Source organism: Populus nigra, chromosome 2 (genome assembly GCF_951802175.1).
Source record: "Populus nigra chromosome 2, ddPopNigr1.1, whole genome shotgun sequence".
In the NCBI taxonomy this organism is placed as follows: domain Eukaryota; kingdom Viridiplantae; phylum Streptophyta; class Magnoliopsida; order Malpighiales; family Salicaceae; genus Populus; species Populus nigra.
In genome coordinates this window covers 26,854,454-26,861,333 of record NC_084853.1, presented here as the reverse complement: position 1 = coordinate 26,861,333, position 6,880 = coordinate 26,854,454, and the positions used below count along the sequence as shown (strand labels likewise).

The 6,880-nt window shown below is 33.1% G+C and overlaps 1 long non-coding RNA gene across 1 annotated transcript; it reads left to right on the top strand.

Annotated features, from left to right (window-relative positions):
• The first annotated feature begins 2,202 nt into the window (after positions 1 to 2,202).
• LOC133681366 (uncharacterized) lies at positions 2,203 to 2,978 on the top strand. The gene is made up of 2 exons (XR_009836507.1): positions 2,203 to 2,541; positions 2,705 to 2,978. It is a non-coding gene; the product is annotated as an uncharacterized LOC133681366 (long non-coding RNA).
• Positions 2,979 to 6,880: the final 3,902 nt, after the last annotated feature.

Genomic DNA, 6,880 nt, shown 5'->3' with positions numbered 1-6,880 from the left:
AAACTACTTTCCAAACTTTTCTATTTTTATTTGTCATTAGGAAAGTTGGTCAACGAAAAACGCTTTTCGATCAACGGAAAACACTTTCCAGTCAAAGAAAAATTTGACTTGGTTTTTAGGAAAGTGTTTTCCTTTTATTTTGGGCGGAAAACACTTTCCGGAAGTTGTGAAAAATTTAGAAATGTCATATTATTTGCTGATTATATCAAATTTGGTCCTCAAACGTTTGATTGCTATATATATTTTGTTTTGAATATTTTTTTTGTCAATTTCATCCCATAGAATTTAATTTTTATATTAATTTTGGTCCTTATTTTTATAATTGTTATTTGCTTTTCCCTTGTCATTTTTTAATTGAAATTTTTTATCTATCAAATTTGGTCCTCATTCTCTTTATTATTACTTATTTTATTTGAAATAATTTATGAAATGTTAATTATTATTATTTTAATTTCTTCATCTTTCAATTTTTTTTATTTTTTAAATTTAATCACTATTATTTTGATTATTATTTATTTTATTTGAGATAATTTATGAAATTATAATATTTTTTTTCAATTTCATTCTCATTCAACTTTTTAATTTGTAAGATTTGTTCCTCATTATTTTAATAAACTTGAAAAAAAATAAAACATTAATAAGCTATTTTCCAGCTTATTTTTCATAACATAACCAAACACTGAAAAATATTTTTTAATACATTATTAAATATTAAAAAATAATTTATTTTTCTAGTATTTATTTTCTAAAAAAAATTACTTTCTAAGAAACAAACGTTGTTAAAAAAAGTATAAAGTTCACCTAGGGTTCTATGAAAGCATGCGACAGATCTGTAAAGTCGACAAGATGATCTACGACGTCAGCTCTCCTCTCTTTCGCTCCTTCCTCAGTCAGAAGGGTGGCTTTTCTGATAAGAAGTAATTTATTTCTCTGTTTAAGTATTTGTTCTGTCTGTGTCTGTCAAAATAACTATGTTGGTGTTTTGCAAGCATTTGGATCCATTAGACAGAACAGACTAGAATGTGCTTATGATTGTCTCAAGTATTGAAGAGTATCAGGGATTTCGAGGACGATACATGAAGCTTGAATGTAATTTAGCTAGATTGATGTTAAAAACCGGATTACAAAAGCATATGATTCTATTTGTGTTAACAGTCTATTGGGATTTCTGCTGAGTCCCTCACAATATTCAATTAAATGTCATTTTAAACTACCTGTTTGTGGTGCCTGCTTGTGGCACGCACTCGATTTAGCTGTAAATTGTCTATTCTGGCATTGGAATGGTGGATTTTACTCATCCTACATTGTTATGTTCATCTGCGTTTTGTTTGTGTTCGTCATTTTATTATTTCCAAATTGTTTCCAGTATAAAAATTAAAAAAAAAAATGTTCAGGCAATGATAATGTTTTTAAAAAAAAAAGGAAAAATTTAAGATTAAGTTCATTGACCTATCTGAATCCAATAAGTCATGTTAACTTAATAATTGTACAAAACAATTTATCAATAATCAACTATAAAAAGTTTGGCCTGTTCATTCTATCTCATACTTCATATATCTTCTTGGTTAATTTTGTGTATCACAATTATAAAGGAATAGTTCATGAATATTTTATGGTGCTTAAGTTATAACTAGTATCATCCTATTAGCTACCCACCTAGAAAAAAAGGATAAATATAAGTGGAAGAGAAAAAAAAATCTCATGACCCACTAAAAGTGATAAAAATAAAAATATCTTCATTTAGTATTTTGTTTTTCTCTTACTTGTACTTATCTACTTATATAAAATGAATTTTATTAAGTAATTAATAGGATATCAATAAATATAAATTTGAACACCATAAAATTTTTCAAATAATTCATGGGGGAAAGAAAAAAAAAAAGAGAACTAGTTTACTAAACTAGGTTGGTAAGAGAATGTTTACATATAATAATTTCTTCACTGAGGAAAGTTTGGTAGATGGTGGTGACCAAAAGACAATAATGTTTTTTTAAAAAAAAATAATCTTAATGCTAATAGTTATAGTTTTAAAACCCAACCCGGTGATCGATCCGGTATGATGATCGGGTCACGGGTCAAATGGGGTCAACTCAAAAATTAGAATCTAAAAGCTAGTCTTTCTTTCCTCTTGCTAAAATTAATTAATGAAATAAAAGCCAAGCCATTCGTTTTTAAGACAAGGCAACAGTTTTCTACAATAAAGTCCTAAAATTAGAAAATAAAAGCCAAGGCATGACTTATATTGCTGGTGGTGGTTACTAACCCTGGTTAGTTTAGCATCCCGAAAACAAGATTCACACTTTTCTTTGTGGTCTACAATTATCGCTTGAGTTTTCTCTGCCCCTATTATTAGATTTATGGCTTCTTCTTAGATCAAGATTGCTTCATCTTCACCATTTGTTTGTGGTCTAATAGATCACAATCGACATGAACGATGATGTAATAGAGAGAGCAAGAGAAAAAAAGGAGAGTCATGAGGAGCTGGAGGTAGGATTATCTACTCTGCTCGCAAATTTGAACCGGTATGGCAGATCTGAACCGGTATGGGTTGCCTTAAAGTCTTTTTCTCCTCTGCTTTTCTTCCCGAATCGCAACTAATAGTGATATAGCTTTGAACTTTGAAGATTGAAGAGATGGGTTTTATGCAAAGGATTTCTCTAATGGTTTTTTTATTCTTTTTTTTGTTGTTCAATGGTTAATAAAGCATATGCAGAGCATGGAATGACCTCTACATCTGTTGGTACTTCTACAAGCTACAGTGAAAAAGCATGAAAAATAAGCCGGGTCTCAGCCGGGTTTATCCAGGTCGGTCGAGTTTCGCCGGACCAACTCTCAGACGGGTTTTTGCTTAGACCCGACCCGATTTCATGCCCGGATCGGCCCGCCGGGTCGGTCCGGGTTTTAAAACTATGCTAATAGCTTCCTCGTTGATGCCTAATTCCAGTGACAAAAATAAATAAAATAGGGACTTTTGTCAACGTCAGGGTAATACATAACTTCTGCAAAAAAATTATTATAGACACATTGTCATGAATTAGAGACTAATAAAATAATATATGATTTAAAATTGCATAATATTATACAAATATTAAAAGAAAATGCTCTTTCACTGTAAAAAATGGTATGATTATAAAATTTTTCAGTTTTTAACTGTAACGGTACTGTAGTGGAGGCAAATCTATGATTTTGTGGGTTTTTCTTACAGGCACCAGATTGGTCCCTGCCTCGATACCATCCTTCCCAACCTCCCACATTGTTTGAATAACTAATAATTTACAAAACCCAAAATAACAACCAAACCAAAATAGCGCAGCAGTGAGGTGGCTCGCGCTACACTGCGGACTAACTTTTTATTTTCATAAAAAATATCAAATATGTTGAGTCTAGCTATAACGCTGGACCCGAATTAGAACCAGATGCCAAACCCATTAACCTTAGATCTTGACGTCGGACCCAAGAGAATTGTGCTGGAACACAAGACTCATTACCCTTGGATCCTGACGCGAGACCCAAGTGAATTGGGTCCTGACGCAGGACCCAAGTGAATTGGATCATGACACATGACCCATTACCCTTGGTTCCTAACATGAAACCCAAGAGAATTGGGTCCAGACGCTGAACCCAAGAGAATTGGGACCGCACGCCAGACCTATTAGCCTTGAATCCTGATGCCGAACCCAAGAGAATTGGGTCCGGACACCGAACTCATTACCCTCGGGTCCTAATACCGAATCCAAGAAAATTGGGTCCTAACGTAGGACTTTTTAGCCTTGGGTCCTGACGTCGGATCCAAGAGAATTGGATCTGGCGTTAAGATCTAATTCTCTTGGGTCTGCGTCTGGACCCAAGGCTAATGGGTTCGACGTCAGGATCCAAAGCTAATGAGTTCGGTGTCCGGACCCAATTCTCTTGAGTAAGTCTGAAGACGCATTACCTATAGGTCTAGACGTCGGACCCAACAACCTTAGGTCCGGACGCCAAAGCATTGGGCCAAGTGAGGTTGTAAGACCTAAGTAATTTTAGTCTGCACCCCTGACACACCCAAACAACTTGGGTTAGGCACCCCTTTCTAACCTTAATTTTCTTGAGTTTAGAAGGGGATGCCTGACCTAAGTTAATAATAAAAATAATAAAAATAATTTATTTTACCCTTAAAATCAAATCTATGTTTTTTTTTATATTAATAATATTTATTTAAATTTTAATAACATTAATAATAATATTTAACTTGTTTGTCCATGTTCTTATATTTTTTAATCTCTTAAAAACAATTATGGTTTTTTTTCAATATTAATAATATTTTTTATAAATTTATTAATTATTATATTAATTATAATCAAAATAATGATATTTTTAGTAAAAATAATGATATTTTTAATATTAATGATATTAATTATAATAAAAATCATAATATTTATAACACAGATAATAATATTTTTAATTATAATAAAAATAAAAATATTTAGAATACAAATAATAATATTTATCATATTAATAATAATATTAAATTTGTTTGACCCAAGTTTTTATAGTAATAATTTTTTAAAAAGAAATTTATTAATGATAATAATAATAATAATAATAATAATAATAATTGTTATTATACTTTTTTTTTTCATTTTTCTTCTCTGTAAGATTTGCAAACCCAGTCGCACGAGTCTGCAACCTCTCGAGGGGTCTGCAGACCTCGCGCACAGGCCAGAAGACACCCCGGCGTGCGGGTCTACATCCAACACTCGGTTCTGCAAACCTAATCAAGTGGGTCTGAAGACCCTAGGCATGCGGGTCTACATCCAACACGCGGTTCTACAAACCCAAGCGAGCAGGTCTGAAGATCCTAGGCATGCGGGTTTGCAGACCAAGACGAGCAGGCTTGCAGGCCCGCTCGCCTGGGCTACAGCCATGCGAGTGGGTTTAGCTCTAGCGCTCAGGATATGGTAGCCCCAACGTCAGGTGTCTACAGCCTGGGGCCTGTAACCCCACCATACCCTACCAAAATTTGCACTAACTTTTTTCTCTCAAACCATTCTTTCAATGTCAAATGCATCATAATAAAAAGACAACACCACCCTCCCCCTGCAGTCTTTGCAACATTTTGTGGCAAGGATAGCTCTACCATTACAATACCCTACCAAAATTTGCACTAACTGTTTTCTCTCAAACCATTCTTTCAATGTCAAATGCATCATAATAAAAAGACAACACCACCCTCGTCCCTCTGCAGTCTTTGCAACTTTTGTGGCAAGGATAGCTCTACCATTACACTACTTCAATCCACAGTGTTTTGTGTCTAGGTAAACAGTAACTGGGACACCCCACCATGCCCCACCAAAATTTACACTGACCGTTTTCTCTCAAACCATCCCTTCAATGTCAAATGCATCCCAATGAAAAAACAACCTCGTTCTCTCCCTGCAGTCTTTGCAACTCTCTATGGCAAGGGCAGCTCTGTCATTACACTGCTTCAATCCACAGTGCTTTGTATCTAAGTAAATAGTAATAATATTAATTATAATAAAAATCATAATATTTATAACATAAATAATCATAGTTATTAAACCCGGACCGGCCCGGCGGGTCGACTCGGGGGCTGGATCGGTCCATGTTTATGAAAAGACCGGCCGGTGCAACGACCCTGCCAAACCCGGATAACACCCGGTGTTTTTTTTTCAAATGTAAGATTTGAAACCCATTAGTATATATACCCTATGTTCCCAAGAAAAAAATTATGTTTTTTTAATGTGGGATAAAAAAAACCTTTTGGTTTAAATATTTAAACTTAAAAGGATAATATAGTATCTTTTCAGTGTGGGATTTAAAACCTATTAGTATATATACTCTATGTTCTCAAGAAAAAAAGCTATCTTTTTTCTATGTGGGATTTGAAACCCGTTAGTATATATACTCTATGTTCCCAAGAAAAAGTTTTTTTTTTTCAATGTGATATTAGAAACTCATTAGTATATATATTATATGTTCATAAGAAAAAGTTATGTTTTTTCAATACGGGATTGAAACCATTAATATATATACTCTATGTTCTCAAGAAAAACGTTATGTTTTTTCAATATGAGATAAAAAAAACTTTTTTAGTTTAAATATCTCAACTTAAAAACTTAACATAATATCTTTTTAATGTGGGATAAAAAAAACTTTTTAAAATATTCTTTTAAATTTCATTATTTACAATATGTATAACTTATATTTACAAGAATTTTTTCTTAATTTTTTCATATAAAATATTAAAAATTTAAATTATTTTAATTTTCCGAGTTGACCCAAGTTGACTCCAGTTGACTCATGAAACCCGGGACTCGGCTCCTTGGCCAGTTCAACCTCCGGGTCGGGTTTAATAATTATGCAAATAATAATATTTATAAAATTAATACTTTTAATTATAATAAAAATACTAATATTTAGAATATAAATAATAATATTTATCATATTAATAATAATATTAACTTTCATTATTATTTATAGCAATAATTTTTTAAAAAAATATTAACGATGAAAATAATAATAATAATAATAATAATAATAATAATAATAATAATTGTTATTATTTTTTCTTTTCTTTTCTGCAAGGTCTACAGACCTTGCCGTACATGTCTGCAACCCCTCGAGGGGTCTGCAGATCCCAGGTGCAAGTATGAAGAGACTCAGGCATGCAGGTCTGCATCCAGCGCCCAATTCTGTAGAACCAAGCGAGCAGGTCTGCAGACCCAGACATGCGGGTTTGCAAACCCACATGCGAGGGTCTGGACCTAGTGCCCAAGGCATGATAGCCCTAGCGCCAAGTGCCTGCAGCCTCACCATGCCCCACCAAAATTTAAACATACTGTTTTCTGTCAAACCATCCTTTCAATGTCAAATGCATCCC